This window comes from Phocoena phocoena, chromosome 11 (assembly GCF_963924675.1).
Source record: "Phocoena phocoena chromosome 11, mPhoPho1.1, whole genome shotgun sequence".
In the NCBI taxonomy this organism is placed as follows: domain Eukaryota; kingdom Metazoa; phylum Chordata; class Mammalia; order Artiodactyla; family Phocoenidae; genus Phocoena; species Phocoena phocoena.
This window is the reverse complement of record NC_089229.1, coordinates 49,179,579-49,206,840: the sequence shown is the minus strand read 5'-3', so window position 1 is coordinate 49,206,840 and position 27,262 is coordinate 49,179,579.

The window sequence follows — 27,262 nt, the reverse complement described above, 5'->3', positions numbered from 1 at the left end:
GTTATGTTTGTTCATGACTTGATATGTCAGTCCTTCCACATCACACACTGAATTCACACATTTAGTGTGACTGGCTAGAAACAACCCTCGACTCAAAGATAAAAAAAAAAATGAGATGAATCTCAGGCAACAAAGCAGCTGTGAAAAAGCCCTGGAGATGGACTAGAGTTGGAGGAGGACAGGGTGGGGTGTGCTTTTAGCAGCCCTTTATGTTAAATGAGCATCCTGTAAGAGTGAGCAAGGAAGAGTGAGAGACCGGAGCAGAATATACCCATCAACATTAATACCGGAAATTCACTGAAAACATGGGTTCTTCAGTCCTCCTAATAAGTTAATGATACTGCCCCCATTTATATCTTGAGGTGAGAACCTGGGGTCCATTGACAAAATCCAGTGAGGTGGACAAAATTTTTGGCCAGTTTGACTTTCTAGCATCTTTTTTTTTTTTTTTTCTGGTAGTATTACAAACTGCCATTTAAACCACATGCTTGTTGTGTGCTTTGCATCCATTAATTCATTTAATCCATGTCTTATCTGTCCAAGAAAGCTGGTGACAGAAATGACCCCATTTTGCAGATGGGGATCTGCAGAGAGATGGGATTTTGCAGAGAAGTTGGCTTACATTTCCCAGTTTCCTAATTAGCACAAAGTAGACTTAATATTCAAATCAAGCCTATCTGATTCCAAAGTCCCTGTTGTTAACTATTGTATTCCTATCCAATCATGTCGAAACAGGCAACTTAAGAAGCTTCTAAGTTCTCATACACAGATCTGCCCATCACTGACTTATTTATCTACAATATGCAATCACTGTTTGTTGCTGAGAATACCAAGATACATAGCAAGTGCCCTGGGAACAGTAAGGATGGATCAGTGATCTATGCCTGGGGGTTAGTGCATTGAGTTGGGCGTAGGAGGATAAATAGGAGTCTGACAGGAACAGAGCAGTAGGGAGGATGCTTTAGAAAGAATTATATTGTTTCCCTTATAGATTCTGAGAACAGGCACAGCATAAGAAGGGGAGTACAGGATATGCCAAATGGCCCCAACCTTGTGGTCCCCCTATTTGATGTCCCTGGAAGAGGACTGTAAACTCAATGGAGGGGGGACTGGAGGGAGGGATGAGTAGGTCCAGGGTGACATGACCCAGCAAGAAACAGCATGGAGCCTGGAGATCTGCAGAGGGAGAATAAGAAGTAGTGAAGGAGATCTGGCTTTCGTAACTAGAGCTTGGGAAACAGAAGGTGGGGAAGTGATTATGAGGAAGGTAATTCAGGTCAGAACACATGGAGGAGGGTTAAATTGAAACAAAGAGCCTGAGGTAGAGGCTTAAGGGTGATTGTCTTGGTTAATTTGTCTTAATGAGAAAAAGTTCACTGGTTTGTACAAAGTGATATTAGTCAGTGGTACCTAACATAACAAAAGCAAAAAATTCAGATATTTAACCATAAGAGAAATGTTAGGTAAAATTTGGTGCATGAATTCAACAGAATCCTATACAGCTAATTAGAACAACTGTAGGAACACAGACGCTGCTTACATTAAAAAGAGCACCATATAAAATTATATTCACACTCCAGGTGTGCTAGGAACTAGAAGTTAATATACAAAAATGAAGGTGGCCCTGTTTGTTGGTATCATTATTTTTCCTTTTCACAATTTAAAAGAGAAAAAATGATCTCAGAGTGATTTTTTGAGGTTCTTTCATTACACCGAGAGTCATAGCAAGCAACATTTGTTGGCTAAAGTCTACCTTCCAGACACTGTTCTGTTTCTGGATTAGCTCCTTTAATCCTCAAAGCTGCGTGTCAGGGGAGTATGGTTATTTGGTGAAGGTCGCTGAAGTCTCTTGCCCCAAATCTCACAGTTAGATCCAGGGCATAAACCCAGGCAGCTGGACTTCAGAATTCATGCTTTTTACCACCGTGCTATGGCTGCTTCTCCTTAAGGACAAGGTCATTTTGGCATGACAGCCTTGCTAGGTTCGAGGTGGCCTCATGTCATTTTGAATCTGTCTCTAGAGCAAATGATATTGTAAAAGTAGCCCATTAAGGAAGCACGTGCCTTTGGGGCAAGCAAGCATAGCACAAGCTGGCACATAAGAAAGGCTGGATCCTCTGTTCAGTTTAACCATGGAACAGCCCAGCTAATTGGGGAGATTTCATCAAGTCCCTGCCTCCAAGCAATTATTTAATCTCCCTGCATACTGCTGGAGCTCCTTTTACACACAAACCCCATGTATCTAGTAACTCTTAACAGAATAGATTTTTCTCCATTAGCTGGGGATGGATTTAGAACCAAACAGAGCACTCACTTTAAAGAGTCCCTGGGCAAGCTCTGTTAACATCATTCCCCAAATGGTCCAGGCTGTGTCAAGCCAAGTTCTGGCTGTGTGCTGCAATGAAGTAGGTTACTAGGTACTTTAAGATGTGGTAACTTGTGACAAGCACAGACTCTTATCTTCCTGAAGACTGGGGCTTTTCTTTTCAATGTTTGGTGGTTTGCTTTGCGTAGAAAATACAAACGATAACATCATTGAATTTATCTACATTTTCATTATGGTTTGTACCTTTCGTGTCTTGTTTAAGAAATCTTTCCCAACATTCAAGCTGTAGAGATATTCTCTTGTACTTTCTTCTAAAATTTTAAAGCTTTGCTTTTTACATTTAGATCTTTAATAAACTTGGAAGTGATTTTTGTGTATGATGTGAAGTAAGGATCCATTTTTCCCCCATTGGATAATCTATTATCATAGCACCTTTTGTTTAATAGTCTAACATTTTCCCCAGAGAATCTTCAATGCCACCTCTGTTATGATATTTTATTATCGTGTGTGTCTCTTTTGGATTATAATATTACATCATACCTATTTCTATACCAATATTATACTGAATTAGTTACTACAGTTTCATAATAAGCTGATTTCTGGTATGGTAGGTTCATTGACTTGAGGGGTATAATTAATGACTTCCTTGTATCCATGCCCTTAGCAATGTAACTTTGCAGCTCATTGCATCAACAAGTTGAATGTATTTCTCCACCCTTTGATCAAGATTGGGCTTGCCTATCGCTTTGGCTAATCAAATGTTGCGGAAGTGACACTGTGCCAGTTCCAAACTTAGGCATCAGGAGACCCTGTCTGCTTCTACTCCCTCTTTTGGAATTCTGCCCTCACTGTGAGAATAAGCTCAGGCTAGCGTGCTGAAGGATAAGATAGCACATGATACAGGATAGAGTCAATCCAAGTTGAGACCACCCTAGACCAGCCAGTGCCCAGCCAACTCACCAGCTGCACTTACAAGCGAGCTTAGCCAAAATAGCCACATTTGGCTTAGATCACCAGAACTGCACAGCCAACCCATAAACTTTTAAGCCAAAATAAATGCTTATTGTATTAAGCCACTGAGGTTTTGTACTTGTGGGTTCTACACCATAACTGTGCTAAAAGATAACCGACATATGCAGTGAGTCTCATATCTTGTTCTGTTATTTAAAACCATCTTAGTTGATCATAGCCTTATGTGCTTCCCCATATAGAGTTTAAAACTGGTTTGTCAGATTCTGTGACCTGGTTTAACCCTTTTATACATAATTCAAGTTCTAGGACAGCATCCTTTGCAGCACAGAGTCTTTTCTAAGATTTCACCTTAGAATCTCCAAAGGTGAAGCTAACTGGACCATTTGTTGCTCCATTTCTGATAAGTTGTTAATTTATTTGTATTTGCCTTCTCATATTATAATGTCATTATCATAAGATGGTGGTTCTGTTGCCAGGGCAACCAAATGTGATACATGAGCTTTTAGCTTTAACTAAAACCTTAACTCTCTTTGGCTACATTCCATATGTTTTCTTGGCTGCCTTCATTCCTGAGGTTGAAAGAATGGAAGATATGCTACAATTCTGCCAGTGTCTTATGTTTTGTATCTGTTTCCACCTCTACACTCGTTAGCATGTAAGTCTTTCTCTAAATTTACTAACTTAACCAATTTTGTTTTACTATTTGTCCTCGATAGCTCCTCTTCTTCAATATAATTCTGTGCAGTATTTATTCAACATATATTTAATGGTCATCTATCATGTTCCTGGCACTGGGGTTACAAAATAAATGAGACAGTTATGGCCCTTCCAGAGTTTCCCAGGTTAGGGAGACAGGGATACAATAGATTAACACAAAATACTTTACCAGTATGGGAAGTGCCATGAAAAAATGGTACAGGCTGATGGGTGGGGGCCTGATCAAGTTTGCATCAGTGAAGATTTCTTTGAGGAATAAACTTTAAGCTTAGTCTGAGAAATAGTTTGGAGTTAGCCGGAATTGGGGGAGACCACATCAGGCAGGGGTACAGTGTGTGATGAAATCTTGAGGTCTCAGGGAGGAGTTGGAAAGGAAGCCAGTGTGGCCTCCTGTAGATGTAGAAGATTAGTGTGTGAGGGTGAGAGGAGCTTGGGACACACCTGGAGAAGTGGGAAGGGACAAAATAATCACAGTGGGCCTCACAGGGTATCTGCACCACCTGTTCAGGAACTCAGTTATAAAGCTCTCAAATGGTGAAGTCATCCAAGAGAAGCTCATTTCTCCACATAGCCCATAGCCATGTATAAAACAAGCAGTTTTAGAGATGCTCAGTGTGTTCGCTGGTCCTCAGGGTCTGTGTCCCAGGCCATCTCAGATCCAGGTCATGCCACATACCTGCTGAGATGGGCAAGAGAATCTCCTCCCCCATCACGGCTTCCTCTGGTGATGTACTCACTCCAGGGAAATCAGAAATCAAGCCCAAAGGCCTGATTCTGTAGCACCACTCACTCCAGGGCATCATCCTTCATAGAAGGTCTCTCTTGATCATCCTCCCTGGGACTTTGGTCACTGTAATGGCCCTGGGCCCCATGCATGTACAGCAGATCCCTGGTGTAAGAGCCTGTGGGTGGTGTTGAGTGGTTTCTTCTTTACATGGAGATGACTTAATCTAGGATCAGGTCTGGGGAAAACTTCATTTTACTATTCTCAGCTTTTTAATTTGTTTCTTATCAGTTCTTAGTATCTTCACCCTCACTTTTTCTATCAGGTCCGCCCAACTTTCTTTCATTCTAGGTCTTCCAACAATACACAGATGCTCAGGAAATAGAGTATGTTGAAGAAGGCATCTAAATATTGGCCATAGGGTGTAGGCTCATCAGGAGTTTTTAGATCCCAGTTTTTAGAGCTGGAGTCCATGACAAAGGTCCATGTCTCCCCTATTCCCATGACATGCAGACTGCTGTGAGTCGGTGTGTTTAGTGGACATGTGTGGTTTTAGCTTGACCATTCTCCTCTCTTGGTAAACTCAGGACCTTGATTTTTCTTTAGGACCTTGATTTTTCTTTAGGACCTTAATTCACTCCAAATAGTGTTCTATCTTGATGGCACCACCGGTCAATAAGCTTCACTTCCTTTAGCTGTGGAGGGACCAGGGGTCTAATCCAGGCCAAACAGAATTCCTCTCGGGGAATCGTGATTAAAGCGAGGGAGGAAATGACTTATCTGATTCATTCCACTGGCAGCACACATGAAATCGTGCCCACTAGGAGTTCCTGCTGCCTAGATCCCAAAGCAGCTTTATTTCCTCTCCCAATCCATTTCCTTCCACCAAATCCCTCTGGTGCTTAAATTAGCCAGAGTCGGCTTCTGTTCTTTGCAATGGGTGAAAAGTCCAACTCACGATGTGCGTGTGAGAATCCTTCTGAGGTGTGGAATTCTTCAGGTTCTCAAAAGCATCCATAATCCATAAAAGGTTAAAAATCACTAGATTACCTGCCACAGCTACTAAAGCCTGTGTGCCTAGAGCCTGTGCTCTGCAACAAGAGAAGTCACCGCAGTGAGAAGTCCGTGCACCACAACGAAGACCCAAAGTGGCCAAAAACAAATAAATAAAATAAATAAATTTATTAGAAAAAAATCACTAGATTAGATGGTCATTTCTTTCCTTGAGATTTCAAGAAAGAATTGGATACATGCATCCTTGCAAATTAACAGATACTTAAGTCACAGAACTGAAGCTCAAAATTGTGGCCTTTGTGGCGTTCTCTTGCAAAGCACAGTTATTTTTGGCAGAATGGGTCTTTAATCAGAAACTCATGAAATCATTGTAGATAGTCCCTCAATCAAAAGACTAGCCCTGTCTTTACCCACAGTGAGTTTTGCTTTCCGATTAAAGACATCACTCCTTTCCCACAAACCTGGCCCATACCTGTCCTCAGACAAGTTTTCTGTCCAGTCAAAGAGCTCTTTCTATGCACGGAGGGGTTATCAGCAGCTGTGGGAGAGATAAGTTTGTCTCTAGGCCAGCAGTCCTCCAAATCCCAGGCAGGATGCCTGAAGGGGTGCAGTGTGGGCTGGGGCACCAGAGACTCTGTCCAGCATAAGAAAATCAAAGGCATTTTTTTCTGTCTTTCCCTAGCTCTTGAAAATTAATAGAAGTCAAGTTCACTGCTAAGTACAAATTGAATGGTCCCTTGTTACTCTTCTAAAATTAAAGACAGAAGAAGAAGGAGAAGGAGAAGAAGAAGAAACAGCCAAATGAAACCACTTTTGGGTCCAAACCACTAAAACCAGAGACAGTTCCAAGATACATCCAACTTTTATCCCTATCCCATCCCACGTCCCTCTTTACCACCAAAAAGTTATTTCAGCTTTATGCAAAGAGCATCATTTTACATTTGGGGTGGCTGGTTCTGTTACTACTATTTAATCACATACATGTGCACACGCGTGCATACAAACTCTCCTTACCGAGCTCCCCTTCTCTCTTTGCTTCCATATCATTTAAAAGGGGGTGAGTTCAGGAAACAGAGTGTGTCTTAGTCTGTTTCCCACAAGAATTCAAGTGCCAGTGACAATGGTGCCATCATAATTTGGTTTGGGTTCTTTGAAGAAAATGCAACTGGAATGTCATAGCAGGCACAGTGGAAAATCCAGCTGGCATCAGTGAGAGCTGTGCTTGAACAAGGACTTAGAGCCAGGGTAAAGCAAACACTCGTTTTCAGTATAACTCACACTGGCCTCCAGTGGGAAGGGGTCGCAGCACAGTAGTGTTCAACCACCGTCACTTTATACGAATAGGGCTCAAGGTGCACTGCCTTTCAGAAAGAGAACACGATTGCAGCAGTCACTTAGATTCCCTTGCCATCTCTCCTAACTCAGAAGGTTAATCTTCAATTGTTTAAAAACTCCATTTCACAGTTCATCAGCGTGTCACCCTTAATATAAATTTCTCATTCAAAAATCTACCAAGTAGCAAGCCAGTGCCCAGCACTCTACGGGATGCCGTTAGATAATAGTGATGAAACAATACAGATTCTGGTTGGATGAGCAACAACTTACCCAAGAAGCAATTTTCTTTCAAAGCTTATATTAATAATAATAAAACCAGTTATCACTTGCTGAGAAACTGGTATATTCTCAGAACTACGCAAGGTGCTCCACATTCGTGAGATCTAAACCTCTTGGCAACAAGAGGACGCCAACTAGGTGTTATAGAGAAAAGTTCCTGCTTCAGTGGAAAACCATGCATTGTTCCGTGCACACTCTTTCAAGTTATCTCATTCTGATTCTAAGAGGGGGGGCTCTGAGCCTTGCATTGCCTTTAAGCTATTTTGCTACTCTGTAGTTATCGATAACAGATAGCAATGCAAATGATTCTTGTCTATAGGTATACAAATATGTACTGGTTGGATAGAACAAAATTGGCTTCTCCACTCACTCCTCCCTCTCCCATTAGAAAAAGCCAGTTTCTATCTGTTTGTAAACTTATTTCAATGTTCATTTGCACCATAAATATCCATGCTTCTTTTATTTCTCCTTTGAACCAATTTAACATTTATCTGTTAAAGAAAATCTTTAGCATGTGTACCTTTCATAACTGGATGAGAGGTATAATTTTATCTTTAAAAAAATCCTTTAACAATATTATTAACTCCATTTTACAGATGAAGAAATTGAGGCTCAGAGTGAAATGACTTGCTCAGGACCTCTAATGATCAAGGGACCTAGCCAGGCCTAAACTCCTGCTCTTTCTGACTCCTGTAGCCTATGTGCTTTCTTCTAATTATGTACCTGCTCCATGCCAGGCCTGTGCTAGGTGTGTGGGAATATTCCTTTAAGTCATTCAGCTATTAATAGCCTCTTCTGCGCAGGCACTATGGGCTTATAAAATATTCATGGTATAATCTCCGCTTGCCAGATGATAATCAAGGTACACACAAAAGAAGAAAAATGCATGATAGAGGGAGACAGGACAGTCGGGGAGTGGTAAGAGCACAATGGAATTAATCTCGAAAGCTTTTAGGAAGTGATAGTTTCTCAATCTGCATCCTCTAAATGGAAGGGGCATTAAGAAGGCTGCAAATTAAAGCCAACCACTTGTAAACTTAAGTCCTGAAGCCTCAAGTACTGTCATTTAAGAAGCACGCAAGGAAACAGGATTATACCACTGCTTGCACATTTGTTATCTAACTGTAAAAAAAACAAAAACAACAAGAAACAAAACCGGGGGCTTCCCTGGTGGTGCAGTGGTTAAGAATCTGCCTGCCGATGCAGGAGACACCGGTTCAAGCCCTGGTCCAGGAAGATCCCACATGCCGCGGAACAACTAAGCCCGTGTGCCACAACTACTGAGCCCATGTGCCACAATTACTGAAGCCTGCACTCTACAGCCCATGCTCCGCAGCAAGAGAAGCCACCGCAATGAGAAGCCCGCGCACCACAGCAAAGAGTAGCTCCTGCTCACCGCAACTAGAGAAAGCCCACGCGCAGCAACGGAGACCCAGCACAGCCAAAAATAAATAAATAAATATTTTAAAAATGAGAAAAACATGTGGCCAACGAAACAAAGCACCTATTCTAATCTCTTAAGCATTTGCATATATAACTATTTTGCATGAAGTTTTCATTGGCTCAGATTTGGTTGGGTTGTGCTTACAACTGGTTGTGATTGGCTCCTCTGTGTTTAAAGGTTAAACTCTAAACTCCTTTATATCATACATCTTTCATGTGGCCCCTACTCACTTTTCCTCTCTTCTGTTATCCAACAGCTTTCATCTCTCCTAGTCTCTCCATCCCATCCCCCCTCACATACACACATGCAGACACAAACACACACACACACACACACACACACACACCCTCACAATCTAGGTCTCTGACTCTGACGGGCTTGCAATTCCCCAGCCCACCAATCTCTGCTGCAACTCAGCCTTGACTGAAGTTTTGCCTGTGACAGGGCCCTTCACAACTTGTCCCACGTTGGCGAGCACCTAACCATTACTCAACCCTCAATTTGAGTCACCTTCTGATCCTGGTTTGCAAAAATCGTCTTTCCCCTCAACGTATGTTGTTGCCAGCATGTGTTTACAAAACCCTGGGTCCTGCCTGTTTGTTTACACACTTACTCCCAGGGTGCTCTGGTTTCTTTCCTCTTTCCCACACTGCCTGATGCATATTTGTGCTCAGTGACTGAATGCCTCATGCATCCGTGGCCCCATGGATTCACCAACACGACAGCTAAGGAGATGGGGCATTGGAAGGAATAGTAGAGATCAGAGCATTCAAACCCTTCTCTTCATTGCTGGGGAAACTGAGGCACGGAGAGGCGAAAACTGCCCACACAGGCGAGGTGAAAGTACTATTAGAACACAGGACTCCCACCTGAGTTAAGTGCCAATTCCAACACCCACGCTGCTTTCCGGGGTGGAGGAGGCTGGAGAAGGAAAATCGCCCTGGGGAAGAGGGACGGTTGGTGCTGTGTTTTGTTTTTGTGGTGCTTTCATAATTTTGGTAAAGATATTTTTAAGCCAGAGCCCGAGGTGGTTCAGTGTTCACTACCGAACTTGGCATTTTCCTCCTGTGTACAGAGTGGCTTGGAGCCTTATCGTAGCCCTGTAACCACATCCCCTGATGGGCCTAATGCTAAACCAACACTGTCAGCTAAAAACAAACACTCACAGGTATGCAGCACACAGAGCGGGAGGGTGTTTATTCTAACGCAAAGGTTGGTGAACTGGGTTTGGTGAAGTGGGGGAATTGACCCCAACCGGACATGGGCACCCCACACCCGGGATCCCCCAAGTCTGGGGTGCAGGGAGGGTTGCCAAAGGCTTCAGTGGCCCCTTGAAAATTAGGTCCCTTATATGTGAAATCTAAAATATGACACACATGAACTTATTTAGGAAACAGACTCATAGACATAGAAAACAAACTTATGGTTACCAAAGGGGAAAGAGGGGGAGGGATAAACTAGGAGTTTGGGATTAGCAGACACAAACTACTATATTTAAAATGGATAAATAACGAAGTCCTACCGTAATAAACCATAATGGAAGATAATAGGAAAAAGAACATGTATATATATGTATAAATGGCTGTATACCAGAAACTAACATAATATTGTAAATCAACTATACTTCAATTTAAAAAAAAAAGAAAGAAAATCAGGTTCACCTGTGAGATGGCTGCAGAAATCGGTTTCCTAATCACATGAAAAGCACCCATCAGGCACTTCTTAGAGTTCTGTCGGGGACTCTTAGGAGGGGACCAGACAAGGGTGACTGATGAACATGACCCACTGGCATCCTTGGCCGCAGCCCCTGATGGGGACTGAGGACCAGCAAAGGTCTGTTCAGGACAGGAGCTCTCCTTTCAGAGGAAGAGGAGGGCATTACAAACCCTTTCTCCAGCCTGCTGACCTACAGAGCACATCCAGCTCTGCCAGAGAGAAAAGCTTCTGTTCCTTTATTCCTGAAGCTGCCACGCTGGGCGCCCCTGAGCTAGGTGATTAGGAGATGATGAGTAATGATTGTTGTCAATAAGAAGCGGCCTGAATGAAGCACTTACTGTATGCTAGGCCACCTTAAGTGCTCCATAGGGGTTATGGGACTTAATCCTTGCTTCCACCCTATGAGGCAGAAACCCTTATCAGTGTTCTCTCCACTTTACAAATAAGGAAATGAAGAGAGAAAGGGGTAAATTAAATTGCTCAAGTTTATACAGCTAGCAGGTTTGTGGTGGAGCCACAACTCAATTTCAGGCAGCTGGTTTCAGAGTGTGTGTTCTCAGACCTTTGGGATATTGCCTCAGCTTTGGGCTGTTGATCTGATGGTTCTCAAACTTGGCTGGACATTAGAATTTCCAAAGCCAGGGCCGACCTCCAAAGATACTAATTTATGTGCTCTGGGGTAGCCTGGGTATTAAATATGTATATGGATAGATATGTATTTAATATACATATACATATGTGTGTGTATTGCAATCTGACTAGCCTTAGGCACTGCCAGTGCAGCTGGCATAGGCAGGCATTCCCACCACATTATCCAAGGCAAGTGTTAAGGAGGAATGGGCAGACAACACTGGAAACCCAGCCAAGGAAGGTCTGGTATGGGTGTGGCGCAATGACTAAGGCTGGGGAAGAATGCCAGCAAGAAGGCAGAGGTGGCCAAAAGGGGTGCTAGACAAGAGAGCCATCAGAAGCCTACTTCCCCATTTTGCCAGGGGTGGGCCCGGGGAGACGTGCCAAGGGAAAAGATGGCGGGGCGTGGTGACTACCTTCACTGCTGCACAGATGGTTCCTGCAACGCACCGGTGCTATGGAGAATTAGAGTTCCCGGAAAGGTGTTTTAAGAGAGAGACTTGCCCTGTAAGTCACATCTGTTGGAGCTACCAGGTGGGTATTTAGGGATCTGAAGCACAAATTGCAGGAATCTATTGAAACCAGGGACTGGGGGCTTGGGATGTAAGTGCTGGGAAGGGAGGGGTCCCCTGCCCTTCGGTGGATGGTCTGGAGTCAGCCTGAATTTGCTGCAAGTTTTGTTCTCACCCTGTAGGAGCTGCTTACCTTTGAGATATGTGTTTTAAAATGATGAAATTCATGTCTCTTAAGGACTAATTAGAATGTTTTAAAATAGAAAAAAATCACTCATAATTTTATCACCTAAATGTTACATTTATTATTTACAATATTCCTTTATGTTGTTGTTTTTCCTGGACATCATTTTTTAAACACAATGTTGATCATAATATCTACTTTTTCACCTAACATAAGGCTGTTTATTCCTTGCAACAAGTTCTTTATTTCATTCATAATAATTATACTAACAGTGGCCTGTTATTACTGGGTTTCTGAAAATTGAATACCCTATGAACACATTCTATGGGGGAAAAATTTGCCTCAACATCCACTGTGGCTAAGAATTGCTTTTATTTCTACTAACCAGGGATAAACTTCTTTACTACTTGCAAACAACCATGAAATCGAAACAATTTTATATGTTAGAAACAAAACTACAAAAGCAATAAATTTCGAAACAACGTTAATTAAACATGACAAACATTGTTTTGTGAGTTTGATTGTTGTTCACTGCTGTGATACAAGCATCATGACCTCTTGGTGCCTATGGGACCAGGGCTACGGGATCACTTTGTTGTCCCACCACTTCTCTCTGTTCTGAACTCTTAGGAATTTAATGCACACAGCCCACAGGCATCAAGGGCCTTCACTTGGCATGGATGCTTCCTTTATATCAACTCTAATTTTCTCCTGTCCTCTCGAGCTCCTGCCAGTTCAAGTAATACCACTTGTTGCCAGTGTAACTGTAAACGCAGATTCCAAGTTGAGGCCTAAAACTGAATCCAGATGGGTCTTTCAGCTAACCTAGAATATGGCTATATTAATTTCAAATTATGATTGAAAGGTAAACACAATGTAAAAATGTTTCATGGAGAATGCCAAATCCAAAAGATTCATCATCAGACCCTGACACTTTGAGAAACATTGGTTTATTGAGTGCCTCTCCTGTGCCAGGTGACTTACCTAGAACCACTCACTCACCGTAACATTTAATTCCCATTTCACAGATGAGGTCACTGAGGTTTGCAGGGGTTATAAAACTTGCTGAAGGATACGAAGCTGTCGGGTGGATGCACGATAATTCTAACCTCCATTCTCTGTCTCTGTCATTCCATGGACCATTCCCTGGACATGCCTGTCCGTGGTCCTTTATAAAGTATTATTTTCCCATCCGGGGTTTTAGCCTGTTTATACTGCCAGGGACCAGGGCTAGAGATAAATAATTGTTTTGTTTTTTTCTTTTAGAGAAAATGTAGCGTGTGTCATTTGTGGTATATTTATTTAGCTCTAAAACTAACCTGACGAGGATGGACCCTTTAAGATACTTCAGGAGATTTGGCAGTAGCCTTGGTGGTTGGCAGTAGCTTGCCAGCTATTAAATGGTTCTGAATATATGGAGACTTGTAATTTCCTTCTTGGAAGGGCTTTGCCAAAGAGACTAAGCCACATGCATAATCCCTGAACACACATTGGCATATGCAGGAACTCTGTGCAAATGGATTCTTGGAACCAATCAGACTAACTAGGTATTTTATCTTTTGGCCCAATATCAAAAACTGGCACAAATAACACTACCCCTGCCGTGCACCACAGTTCAGAATAATAAATCAGCCGCCTTGTAATTATATTGGGAGAGCCAGCTTTCTTCTCTCAGTGAGCAGACTGATGTATCTGTTTAGACTGGATGTCTTAGGGCTCTCTGGGAACCTGGGCTGACTTCCTAGTACCCAGGCAGGCACTGCCCCAGATCTGTGTGTGTAGAGGTGAGTTCCCACTGTGCAGGTCTGCTGGGACCAAACTGGTTTCTAAACCTGTCTGGCTTCTCTGCGAGGTCTGTAGCTGTCAAGAGCAAAACAAAGTAAAGGACTGGAGATGGCAGAAAGGCAAAAGCTCATCCATCAGGCTGTGCAAGCAGAAGGTGGAAAGCCTTCCTTAGCTGCCTGATTCTAGGTGGTTATTAACTTAGCACTTGAGGACAGCCTCAGACAGGAGAGGATGGACCAGGTAATCCTTTTGCCTAAATTCATGCCATTTCTTCAGCAATTGAAATAAAGGACTTGAAGCAGATTTAGATGGGCAAAATAAGACATACAGGAAGGCCATTTCATACAGGGGAGAAAGTTACCTGTCCCTTGTCCTGCCTTGGTTCGAAGCACATATGAAAATAGTCATATTAACACATTAGTGAGGGGAGAATGGGTGGGTGAAAGGAGGAAGCCTACTCCTAAATCCTGTGGCAAAAATCTGCAGGTCAATCACATTAGAATTCAAATGTATCCTTAAGTTCTAGTACCAAGCTTTATCAATACTTCATGGATACATTCTGAAACTTTGCCCATGGGTGTGAACGATTCCCCTGTGGATATGTTCCCTGCCTGATTTCTGAGTGGCTTAATTTGCATGTCTGACTCACATGCCTTCCCCACGTTAAATCAGATGGTTTATTTTCTGAGATCAAGTTGGCTGTTTGGTCTTAGTGGCTGTATCTCTTTGCTTTAAGTGGTTTTCTCCGCTGGGAATCCTCACGTGCTTGGTACTTTTTTAGTGCACAGGCCTTAGTTCAATTTTGCCTTCTCCAAGAGGCCTTTCCTCACTTCCCTCCACTCCTAGCCACTCTCTGTCACATGTCTTTGTTTAATACTTCACACACTCTATAATTAGCCCACTGATCTGTTTCCTTGTTTGTTTTTCCCCACCACCCATGGATGGATCTTGTCTTATTTTCCATCTTATCCCCAGCGCTTATGACAATATCGAGCACACAGGGGACATGTGTGAGGTATTTCCAAATATGGAATGAGCCCTCACGTAGCACTGACCATGTACCAGACACCATCCTGAAGCTTTATGAATATTAACTCACTGAATCCTCACAACAGGCCAGTGAGGTAGGTCCTACGCTTGTCTCTATTTTATAGATCCTCAGGTAGGATCTGAACTTGGGCAGTCTGACTGCAGAGCACGTGCTCTAAAACAACTGCCTTGTGCTGCCTCTCTAACGTTTTGCTGAAGAAGTGAATGGGCATCTGTCATCACCATTATTTAAAGATTCATATGTTCGTTGTAAGCTCTAAGTCCAATAAACACAAATATCATGATCCTAAAAATAGGTTTTAAATGTATGACAGATAGCATACAAGGTTCAGAGTCACTAGGTTTAGAATGTCACCGTCTTTGGGATAATGGGGACACAGCCTCATTCTTGGTTCCTGACTCTCTAAGGATAGCTCTGTAGCCTCTGGTAGAGAAACAGGAGGTTAAATCCCGGCGTGACACCGATACCATAAGAAGCAAATATCTTTCTCTTTCAGCTGCCACAGCCACTGAAAGATTGATCGAACGGCTGCAGGATGACAGCAACATTTAAAAATCCTGATGGGTTTTATAACTTGAGTATTTTGAAATGTATTGTTATTTCCGGAGCTTTACCTCATGTACTTTGGTTGATTGACTTGTTTAAATTGATACACTTTAAATCAGTATCATAAATGTGTGCACTTAGTTTTTAAAATCAATATACTTAGTTTGCATGCACACTTGGAAAGTTCTTAAGAATCTTAGACACATAGAAGGCTTTACAACTTTTTAAAAGGATTTCCCGTTTATCCTCTTATTTTATTTCAAAGCACCGCTGAAGGAGAGAGAGCTGGAATAAGTTATTTCCTCTGGCGTGGTTGACTCACAGGTCGCTGTTCTGGACTCCGTGGTTTTCTTCCTGCCTCTGTGCCCGCTCTCAAATCCCCTTTGTTGGCTCCTCTTCATCCTGCAACAGTGAAACACTGGCACGACCCAGGCCTCAGCCTCTGGGCATCTTCTTTCCTCTACACTCACTCCCCTGGTGGCCCCATTCCATTCCCTTGACTTCAAGTACCATGTTAATGCTAATGCTGTTCATTGTCTATTTCCAGCTCTGTTCTGTCTCTTTAGCTCAAGGCCTATGAGTCTCTCTGACATCTCCATTTGGTTGTCTCCTGGGTATTTCAAACTTAACTGCCCCAAACTGGGGCTTCCAAAGTTGCTCCTCTCAGCCTTGCCCACTTTAGTAAAAGACCACCCCATGCTTCTAGACTGCCAGGCCAAAGACCTGGGGCCATCCCTGACCCCACTCTTTCTGACGTGCCCCATCTGATCTGTCACAAATCCTGTTGTTTCTACTTTAAAAATATAGTGTATCCAGAATCTGGCCTTTTTTTTACATTCCACCGTTGCCACCCTGGGCCAGACCACTGTCCCCTTTTGCCTGGTTAATTGCAGTAGCCTCTTAACTAGCCTCCTGTTTCTTCTTTACTGCCCTTTGGTCTATTCTCAGCACAGCAGCTGGAGTGATTCTGTTGTGGTCAGATCCTGACCCTCCTTCACCCAAAACACTCCAAGGTCTTCCCCTGTCACTTAAAGTCCGTAGTCTCTCAGTTACCTCCACGACCTGCCATGCTTTGGTTCCCTCCCCTCTGACAAATCTCCCCCTGCTTCCACACACGCCTCCTTGCCGGCCCTTCAACATTCCCCATCTCACGTCCTTCGTGCTTGCTCTTCTCTCTGCCCAGAGTGCCTTCCCCCACAGAGTTCTGCGGCTTTCCCCTCACTTCCTTTAGGTCTTTACTCAAATGTCACTTTCGTGACATTCCCTAACCACCCTATTTAAAATTGCTATGTAGCCCTGGCCCTTCCAACCCTCCTTCCATGCTTCTTCTTAACACGTAAATCATGATATAGCATTCTATATGTGTTAACACAAGGCGTATTTCCTACCTGATGTAAACATAGTGATCATAATGGTCGTGATCTCATAGCGTTGTTGTGAGGATTAAATGAGGTACTATTTGACATAGAGTAAGCTCCCAGCACATGTTCATGTCCTTATGCTTTGCACGCTGTAGTACTCAGTTCAGTGTCTTTTTAAAAACTGAAGTATAGCTGATTTACAATGTGTTAATTACTGCTGTAGAGCAAAGTGATTCAGTTATACATACACGTACATTCTTTTTTATATTCTTTTCCATTCTTGTTTATCACAGGATATTAAACATAGTTCCCTGTGCTATACAGTAGGACCTTGTTGTTTATCCATTCTATATATAGTAGTTTGCCTCTGCTAACCCCAGACTCCCAGTCTGTCCCTCTCCCCTCCCCTTTGGCAAGCACAAGTCTCTTCTCTATGTCTGTGAGTCTGTTTCTGTTTCGTAGGTAGGTTCATTTGTGTCATATTTTAGATTCCACATATAAGTGATATCATATGGTATTTGTCTTTCTCTTTCTGACTTATTTCACTTAGTATGATAATCTCAAGGTCCATCCACATTGCTGCAAAAGGCCGTATTTTGTTCTTTTTATGGCTGAGTAGTATTCCATTGTGTATATGCACAACATCTTCTTTATCCATCCACCTGTTGATGGACATTTAGGTTATTTCCATGTCTTGGCTATTGTAAAGAGTGCCGCTATGAACACTGGGGTGCATGTATCTTTTTGAATTATGTTTTTTTCCAGATATATGCCCAGGAGTGGGATTGCTGGATCATATTTAGTTTTTTAAGGAACCTCCATACTGTTCTCCATAGTGGCTGCACCAATTTACATTCCCACCAACAGTATAGGAGGGTTCCCTTTTCTCCACACCCTCTCCAGCATTTGTTATTTGTAGACTTTTTACTGATGGCCATCCTTACCAGAGTGAGGTAGTACCTCGTTGTAGTTTTGATTTGCATTGCTCTAATAATTTCAGCTCAGTGTCTTAATGCAGTAATGCCCAATTGATTGCTTTTAAACAAGTGAAAGACTTAGCTGTTGGTCGGCATTTCTTGCCTTTGTTCTGGAGAATGCACGAGGGGAGGGCAGCATGATACTAAGATGATGCCTGAACACAACTCCCAACTGTTGTAGCTACTCAGAGAGGTCTTGCTTTAGCAGTGATCTGCGTCAGTCTGATCTCAGGTAAGGTTCTGAAAAATAGGATGGGTCCCCACAAAGAGAAAGCTGTTCCCTAGGAGCATGACCTTTAAAATGTACTCGGTAATAATGCCTTCTGAAACACTGATGCTATTAGATGTGTTTCATTAATTGTGTTTTCTGAGCCAAGCAGTTTGAAAGAACATGTTCCCTTCTGCTCACTGTCATGTTTGCATCAGTCCTTCATCAAATTAATCTAAATAAAAGCAACTTCCCCGCAGGGGTGAGTTAAAATAAGCCACCATTCACATGATTATTACTTCATTGTGCTTTTACGCACATTCCTTGGTGCTTTTTAATTATATATAATTATCAGGGAAAAGGGAGTAAGATCTGTTTAAATCTAAAATGAAACATGCTAAATAGATAAAGTTTCCAGTTCCTGTTTTTCTTTTAAGGTATGACTCCAACTCAGGGAGACCAGGTTCAAGGGTGTAGGCCCAGAGCTTGCAGTAAGTGCAGCCTCCATGATTAGATGTTATTTATTTCATGGGTGTGCTATTACTTTTTTGTCATGCAACTTGGCAATTCAAGTAGTAGCATCTGGGGTGCAGTTATTTCAAATGCCAATTTTTTTCCCACCTTATAAAATAATTGCAATTAACTGCAAACAAGAGTTAAACTTGAGGATAGCATATGGTGACTTTGATACGACAGTATGTTTTTACTGCAGTTTGCAAAGTGTATGTTTTTGAGGATGAGCAATTTTATTAAAGCTTGTTACAGCGATCATATTAAAATGTATGGTCAAGACGTGCCATAGCTCAGTGGTTAGATCTCAGGCCCTGGAGACAGACTTCCTGTACCTGCATCTAGTTCTACCTTTTGCATTAGTTACACCATTTTATGCAATTGATGTAACTTCTCTCTACCTCCATATCTTCATCTGCACCACGAGGAGACAATACTAGCCATCTCAAAGGACTGTTTGTAGAATTAAATGAGGATGTATGAAGTGTTCAGAATAGAACACTCAATGATAGCTAATTATTGTTATCAGTCAGGAAGGGCGAGGTTAATCTAACAAATAACTGCAAAATCCCAGTGGCTTCAAATAACAATGATTCATTCCTTGCTCAGGCTACGTGGCCCTCGGGGAGCAGCCATTATTTCAAACTCTGTCAGTTACTGTGGCAGAAGGAAAGATAATTCTGGAGGGTCTTGCACCAGCAGTTAAATGCTCCAGGATGGAAGTGGTATTGTCTCTTCTGCTCCTAACTCATTGGCCTGAATTAGTTACATGGCCGCACTTGACCACCTAGAGGCCAGGATGTGACATGCCGTACCATGTGCCCGGAAGGCAGAGGGCAAGGATTTTGGGCAGACAGCGCCAGGATATCCACAGTTTCTGTTGTGGATATCCTAAGTGCTTCTGTAGTGAACGCGTTTGATGCTCTCAGTCTGAGTGGCCTTAACCTTTTTGGTCACTGGCTGTCACTACTGGTTAGGGAGAACTGCATGCTTCTGGGAAGGGCTTCAGGAGGATGGAGCATGGGGATGTCTTAGAGAACAGCAGGCTGAGCAGAAGGCTCTATTTAACTTTTGCATGTCAATCTGAGCCACTGAACCGTCTGCAATATAAATGACTTATAAATGTTCTCCATTAAAACTAAAAAGACCAGTTCTAAGACTTTAAACATGTCAGGTCAAAGACAGTGTTATCCATACCTCCCCCTGCCACACCACTGATGTCCACCTCCTCTATTCAAAGCTCTGCATGGTTTCCCAAGGCCTAGTAGATGTGGTTTTATTTAGATATCCCCAGGCCTACATTTGTTTATTTGCTTTGGATTCCTGTAGGGCCATCCAAATGCCAAAAACAAATGACTTACAGTCATTACACTCTTGATTATCTATGCAAATGGTTGGCAATCTTGAACAATGTGTATTTGCCTTTGATTAGGCTTCTTCTGTTCTGTGGCCAAGATCCCTGTCCCCTCACCCTTCCAATCCTCCTGGGCCTTCTTCAGCATAGGAAGGGTCACCCATTTTATTGCCTTCTGGTATCTATTCAATCATCTCTCAGATGGACTGGGCTCCTGTTTGGGAGTGTGGGTGATGTGAGTGAGAGCTGGGTTTTGGTTTCTTTATCATCTCTGAATACTTTGATAATTTATTCTGGGCTTTCCCATTGCTGTAGCACTGACGGAGAAGAGAGCAGCACAGATTAGATTTCAGGAGTCAAGGCTGGTTTGAGGAAAGGGAGAGCAAGGTGGATTCCTTTTTCTACAAGAGTATTACTGGGAAGGAAAAGTCATAGCCATTGTCACTCCCAGCCCACACCTGTCATGATAATACATCCCTCCATGCCTTTCCTTATACTATCTCCCAACCCACCTGCAAGGGCTTTGGAGGCAGAAATACCTGCATTCAAATTATAGCCCTAACGTTCATTATTGTTGTACGACTTAGGGGAAAATTACCCAACTGCTCTGACCTTCAGTGTCTTCATTGGCAAAGTAAGGTTTAATAACACATGATGTGAAGGGCTGTTGTGACACTTAGATAATACATGTCAGTTCTTGACATAGTCCCTGGCATGAAAAGATTCTAAATTAATTGTGGCTGTTATTAATTAAAACCCAGATTAGGTTTTATTTCTTCTAGGAACTCTAACCTGACTACTGCAAATCCTGTAACAAATAGACCCAAAGTATATTAGCTTAAATGTAGTAGAGGGGTTTTTTTGTTTGTTTAATTTTTAAAAGTTTTTATTTTTTGGCCGCAACGCACAGCACGTGGGATCTTAGTTCCCTGACCAGGGATTGAACCCATGGCCCCTGCAGTGGAAGCGTGGAGTCTTAACCACTGGACCGCCAGGGAATTCCCTGTAGTGGAGGTTCATTTCTCCTATTATAGTCCAAGGAAGTAGTTCTAGGTTGTGGATTGGGGGAGGTGGGAGGGGATCCTCTCTGCTCTGTACAGTCATTTAGAAACTCAGGATGATGTGGCTCTGCTGTCCTCAGTACATGGCCTTCGATGTCACTCTAGTCAGTCTTTGCCATTGTATCCCAAGGCAAGGGGAGAAACATGGAGGGGCAAGTGTGGGATATTGTATGACCCAAGCATCCCAACTCTGTCAGGGTCCACCAGAAAGAAATTTATCACTACAGATTGCTGCAAGGGAGGCTGGGAAATGTGCTTAGCTGGGCTTCCAGATGCCCCACTGCCAGGAGGCGACCAGCTACCTGTCTCAGACTCAGACCCTTTTCGATGTGTTAGGAGCATCTTTTCAATTAAACTATTGGCTCCTTGAATTACAGACCTTGTTTTAACCTTAATCTACAAAGTTATATTTAGTGACAGATATGTATTATTTAAGCCATCCTAAGAATGCTTCTTGAATTGATAGTACTCCTATATGAATAGGAGTATATTCTTTGGCTAAATATCTCAGTATTGGTCTCCATTGAATCTGAATGCAACTTCTTAGTTACTTTTTTTTTTTTTTTTTTGCAGTACGCAGGCCTCTCACTGCTGTGGCCTCTCCCGTTGTGGAGCACAGGCTCCGGACGCGCAGGCTCAGCGGCCATGGTTCACTGGCCCAGCCGCTCCGCAGCATGTGGGATCTTCCCGGACAAGGGAACGAACCCGTGTCCCCTGCATCGGCAGGCGGACTCTCAACCACTACGCCACCAGGGAAGCCCTCTTAGTTACTTTTGAGCAAAATGAAATCAAGTTTTAACAGGCTGGGTTAGGGATTAGATGTCTTGGACAATTCATTCTTTGTAACAATTGAAACGAAGCCAACAACAACAAAAACACTGAGCATTGTCCAGTGATATGTGCATTCCATTAGCAATTCCCAGTACTAAAGTTATTCATTATAGTTACTTACTGATACATTACAGTCTATTAGGTTCACAGTGTTATCTTTCAATCGTCTTTCACAATTACAGATTCATATATATTTTCTTGACGATAAACAGCATTTATGAAAATAAGTATAGTGGATAAATCATAATTTTTTAGGGCTTCAGGGTAGAAAAATCTGCTGTTGTGCTTTCTCAAAAAACCTCTAATTTTAATCTAAAAGCCTAATAAAAACAAACGTTTGGATTGGTAAGACAATTTTCTTACCTCAGTTACGATTGGAAGTTTGCAAACAGGAGCCAAGCAAAATATACGAGGCAGATCACTTATTGGGTACAAATTACGATAAAGTGAAGCAAAATATTTGAAAATGTCCCCTCCTCTAGGCACATGTGCCAGTTAAGTTTCTCAGTCCCCAACCCGCCTTTTTCTTCACTACGTTGTGACATCAACCAGGCTTGCCTTTGCAAAGCATTTTTTTTGCTTCGCCAGCTGCTTTCTGGTTCAGCTCTGTGGACTGTACGTGCCAAAGACGAGAAGATGGGAGGAGGGTTTAGTAAGGGGACTTGCTTCTTTCCTTTTGGTTCCTGTCCTTGTGTCACCCTAGCAAAGCCGTCATCCTACAGTCACATTTCATTCCTGGAGTAGTAGTTGAATCCAGGCAGCAGTGTTTGTAATACTCAGAATCAGACCCCTCACACCCCTCCAAGAAGTTAGCAGCAGCTGGTTGATGCCCTTTCTTTAGGGGTCTGGGTCCCAGGCCCATGGAGCCTTCCCTCCAAGCTCAGGGAAACCAGTACCAGCCAAATAGCTGCCCCTCCTTTTTTGTATTGGGGTATAGTTGACTTACAGTGTTGTGTTAGTTTCAGGTGTACAGCAGAGTGATTCAGTATTTTGGCAGATACATTGCATTATCTGTTATTACAAGATAATGGGTATAATGCCCCTTCTAAGCATCTGAGTCTCATCTCCATGGCATCCTACCTCCAAGCTTCTAAGTTTTAATAATTCCAACATCTTCCCTTTTTTCCTCTAGGTCTAGTGTTGGTAGCCGCTTCCTGCCGCTGCTACCTCCATGATAGCCTTCTCTTTTCCTTTTAAGGTTTTTGATAGCTAGTTAACAACTTTTTATATTATCTTCTCTCTGTTAAAATAACTCGTTTCTATCTCCTGCCTGGGTCCCAGTTGATACTTGAAGTTTTTATTATCAACAGGCAAGACCACCAGAATGCTATATATTTCAATCACATCATCTTCACTGGAGATTGGGATTTTTGAAGGTTCAGTTTAATGATATGCCCTTTTACTAAAAGTTATACTTAAAAGAACAACTCAATGAGATTTGCTTCTGCATTTGGTATTAGGACAAGGGCTTGGGAATGAATAGATTTTCTGGATAAGCTTTGCCACTAATTCTATTATCTTGGAGCCAAATGTTTCTCTATGCCTTGTTTCCCCCTAGCTATACTAAGGGAAAATAGAACCTGCCACCAAGTGACCTTTACAAAGCCTTCAGACAGGTGAAGTATAGATCGTATTATTATATGGCTAGGGACAAAATGACTTATAGATGGGAACTCTTCTGAAGTGCTGACATTTGAAAATGTTTGTTTGATGGACAGGTTCCTAAAATACTAAACTTACTTCCTGGAATTCTTAAGCAGATATGCTTAGCATATTTAGAATTTTTTTTTTTATTAACTCAGGTTCATAGTTGTTACCCTTAATAGCTGTATTGCATTAGAATACATTTTTCTCCTTAGAGGTCATTGGTAAGTGGAGGGATGTTTTCCCGTAAACAAAATTACCCCAGATTAGTTATAATAAAGAGGGAGGTAACAAGACAATTGCAACTATGGCTAACAGTCATTGAACTCTTACTAAATGCCAGGTGCCCTTCTAGGTCCTTTATACACATTGTCTCATTTAATCCTCCAACAACGCTGTAAGGGAGGTCCTGTGATTTCCTCTTTATTGATGGGGAGATTAGGAACAGATAGAATTACTGCACAAGGTCCCACAGCCAGTATTGACAGAGCCAGAACTGAAGTCTGTCTGACTTCAGAAGCTGCCCTCTACTTGGCTATGTTTTTTATGGGTTTTGTTTATTTGTTTTTACGTCATACATTTATGTATGCAACAAATTCAGGAACAACTGCTTGAAAGCCATTGTGCTCGCAACTCATACCAATATGAGTAAGACATGGCCTTGCCTTTAAGGAATTTACAATCTAGTAAGACTAGGAGATTAAAAGAAGTATTAAAATACTAACTATAATACTGAGTAGTATGCAAAGCAGGACCCTAAAAGGAATAGAGTGTCCTGAGGAGCAGCACTGAGATAGGGAATGCAGCCTGATGTCATCAGGGAGCCTCCAAGGGGGAAGGAGAAGGCGACCAGAACACTGGGTGGGTGAGGGATTGAGGTGGGAAGAAGGGCAGAAGGACGGGGCAGACAGGAGCTCACTGGGGAGAGCGGTGAGCGGGGAGGTGGGGATGGTAGATGGGGGCCAGGTTGCTTGGAAACCACGCTGACTCTTCAGAGAGCTTGCCACTCAGTTTCACCTTCTCGTCTATGTGTGAGAACGTTGAAAGTGTTAGATTGAGGTTAAATGGGCCAGGCATTAGAACCTAAAACATTGAAGGCAAATAGGAACCTGTAAGTAGCTCGCACCAGGCATGGGTCTGAGCACTTTAAATCTTCACAACAACCCTAGGAAACAGGCATTGTCATTATCTCCTTTTGACCGTGGGAAATGTGAGGCACAGAGAGGTTCAATAACTTACCCAGGGTCACTCAGCCAGTAAGTGGCTAAACTGCGATTTGAATCCCGCCTGCCTGGCTCTACGGTCTGCTGGTCTTGATCACTATTATACAATGCCTTAAAAAAAGAATGAAAAGAAAGGGTAAAGTCAACCCCTTCTGAAGTTTTCCCCTAATGCAAACAGCACTCAGGGGGGCTTCTCTTCCCATCCTTCTGCTGCCCCATGGCACGTGGTGTTTTCCCGAGCCAGGGGCTTGCCAGGGTGGACTTGTCTGTCTCCCAGAGAGATGGTACGGCCTTGAAGAGGGGAGAGCATCTCACACATCACCACGTGCCCAAGGTCCGCTGGGTGGCTGGCTCGTGCTGCTCTCTGAGCATCTTTACTGAGCAACTGTGTTCGCTCTGGGAGAGAATAAACTTCTTCAGTGGTTGCACTTAGTTCTCTATGATAAAACAAAAGAAGTTTCCTCTAACACAATTTTGGATTAAAGGAAACTTTCCCTCCAAGTTGGGTCAGTCCTTTTAAGATCCAAAGAAATGAAGCCCTCTGTGACTCTCTTCTTCGTGTTGCTGGCCTGGCAGTTTTCTAATTTTAGTAAAACAAACAAACAAACAAATTTAAAAAACCCCCGCAAACCATTATCTCTTTTCTGGATGCCAAGAATAACTGATGGAAATGAGGCAAGTTCAAATGAAAGGAGATTTACTTACAAGGGGGGAAAAAAATCAATGCAAGCCACAGCCGCACTGCTGAGGTTTAGAGAATCTGGCGGAATGATAGAGGATGCTCATCTTTTTTGAGCCACTCTGATTTGTCTCTCACTTCCTCAGAATTTCCCTGGAAGAGAATTAGAATATACTTCTTAAAGCCAAACTGAACAGAAATTTATCTTTTCTTTATGATTTTGAAGCTCATTTAGGATATTGTACAATGTAGTAACCATTAATATGAACATTATATGTTTTCACAAAGATCATTCTGACTCTTTGAAATTTTGGGGTGCTTAGATTTTAGATAAATAAGAGTTTATTATGTTCATATCCATGAAACAGAAACAGACTCACAGATACAGAGAACAGACTTGTGGTTGCCAAGGGGAAGGGGGAGGGGGAGGGGTGGGATTGATTGGAAGTTTGGGATTAGCAGATGCAAACTAGTATATATAGGAAGGCTAAACAACAAGGTCCTACTGTATAGCACAGGGAACTATATTCGATATCCTGTGATAAACCATAATAGAAACGGATATGAAAAAGAATATATATACGTATAACTGAATCACTTTGCTGTACGGCAGAAATAAACACAACACTAAATCAACTATACGTCAATAAAATTTTTAAAAAAGAGTTTATTATCTTCAGATTTTGCATAGAACTTTTAGAGATAAAATTTACCCAAATTTTAGGATAATAAGAAATAATAAAGAAACTGGCCATTTATAAGCATGATTCAGACTTGGAAGGAGATTTAGAGATGACTGAATCTTGAGATCCTCTACTTTGTAGTCTCACTCGGGAGAAAGTGCTTGTCTAAGTTGGGCTTTGGACCTGAGCCTCAGGACTCACTCCTCAGTGCTCTTTCTTTGTGCCTAAATATATCCGACTAAGAGAGCAAGGCTGCTCTCTATTGGCTCCATCTCAGTGAGGTGGCTTAGCCATCTGTGGTGACTAACGGCTTAGAGGAATCCAAGTCTGACTCTGTTTCTTTAACTTTTTTATCTTCCCCCAATATCAAACTGAAAGAGTGAAAAAGTAGTTGGTGTCAGACACAATAGTACTTACACTCAAATCAAGAATTGCAAAGTCATTTGCTCTCGCTTCGCCCATATGGTACAAACGTGAAAGTTTTAGAGCTTATTTTGCAGCTGTACTGAGTCTCTAAATCTAAATCCAATTTTCCTTCATTGACCTAAGTAAGCAATATTTTTAGGTAAAGTTAATTTAATGCCTCTGAATAGAAAACCAATTAAGAGCACCTTTAGCTACACTGAAGGCCTCTGGAGGCTCATAAAATACCCTCTTGGTCACCCATGCTTGATGCCACCTAGGGATGAGAAGGGCTCTGTGTGCAGTGTTTTAGGCACTTGCGCAAATCATTCCCCTTCTCTAGAGCCCAGGCCAGATCTGCTTTCCCCATAATCCTGCACAGCAGTCAGTAAAGCTGTGGGAAATCTCCAGGGCATGGCAAGTGCTGCCTCACAGCTCTACTTGTTATTTTCTAATTTATAGCCACTGCACTCAGCCTTATCCAATGGAAGAGCCACTGAAAGTCCATCCTTGTCTCCCTTAGTTCAAGCAAAGGCAGGGAATAAGGTTTAAACGATGATTTTTAAGATATGTACAACTCCACTCACAAGCTCAGAGCTCATAATACTCTTCTTCTGAGTGTTATTTTACCTACCAGCCTGCTGATCTGGTATTATGTGAACTGCAATGTCTACTCAAAGGAAAGGTGATTTAAGGATACTGAAGTGACCCAGCCAGCAATGTGAATCAACCAGCTGGTTTTGGTGGGCCTTCTCAGTTTTCAGAGGAACTGAGGCAATTTGACAGGGAGTTTATTAATTTAACAGGAATTTCACAATCCCATTGGCTTTCTGCCAGTCCATTCATCCCTCTTAAGTGCCTAAGTGTGTTTTTCTCTCCAGCCTCTAATTTGTTTTCTTGGTCATCTGAGAAGGTCAATAGCTGGTGAGTCTAAGGAAAATGTGGCCAAAATGGAAAGTACCCCAACTTTGCCATTGTTAGAGAAATGCAGAGAAGATAATCAATGAAGAGAGAACTGCATTTGGATAAAAGCAAGAGGTGTTATGTGAAAACACGTTTAAGACCCAGAATGGGAGAGATTGCAGAAATTGTAT